This window comes from Anopheles arabiensis (genome assembly GCF_016920715.1).
Source record: "Anopheles arabiensis isolate DONGOLA chromosome X unlocalized genomic scaffold, AaraD3 X_pericentromeric_contig0031, whole genome shotgun sequence".
Classification (NCBI taxonomy): domain Eukaryota; kingdom Metazoa; phylum Arthropoda; class Insecta; order Diptera; family Culicidae; genus Anopheles; species Anopheles arabiensis.
Genome location: NW_024412109.1, coordinates 104043 through 105000, shown reverse-complemented (window position 1 = coordinate 105000; position 958 = coordinate 104043).

The following is a 958-nucleotide window of genomic DNA, read 5'->3' as shown; positions in this document are numbered from 1 at the left end:
GGACGTCGAACAGAGGCATGCAAAAGCACCTATCTAGGGAATTACTCTACGTTCTAGTAGCAAGTGCGATTTTCCGGTCCAGCACGGCAGTACGCCTGCACGCATACACTCCATGTACCAAAAATGTACCAACCTAGGCGTTGCTCAGTAGCTTTTGGCGGCACATAGAAAAAGTATTCGAGTTCAGATTTTTGGGACTTAGCGTATTTTTAAAACTAATAACGAAAATTAAATTTTAAATCGGTAAACGGCTAGGAGTTGCTCAGTAGCTTTTTGCGCAACGTGGCAAAAGTATTCGAGTTCAGATTTCTAGGACGTAGCGTATTTTTCAATCATAATAAACCGAATCAAACATAACAATGATGAAACTTACACCATGTCCCAAGGTTGTGCACAAAACGTAACGATAAAGTGCTGGCGAAGTTAGAGGTGCACCAAAATTGTGTACCGATCAGGGAAAGTACTCTACGTTCCTATGATTTGGGTGAAAAGTGTTATTTAACTGCTGGTTAGAATAGACAGTTGCTTATCATACACATCGCAAACGAACACCCCTTAGTGAGCATTAGCAAAAGTCAATTGCACAAAGCAAATGCAATACAAACTGATCAAGTACATTAAAGAACGCTACGTAGCAGGACTTCTTTCCAAGAATGGTGTCCGCAACGGGAGGGCAAGCGTCCTTCCCAGGTTTTCCTAGTAAACCTTGTATGGTAAACATACCCAAGCGTGTCTGTAAGCACGCAACGAAAGTCACGAACGGGCACATACCTAGGGAATGTACTCTACGTACTTGGACTTTTGTCCAAGAATGGTGTCCGCGACGGTCGGGCACTGCGACGCAATAACCAAATCCTAGGATTGTAACTTTAGTGTGCACAAACATAAACATTAACGCGTTCGCTCGGGCTGCGCCGTCCGTGTTGAACACAAATGTGGGTGATTATATGCGTGGAGG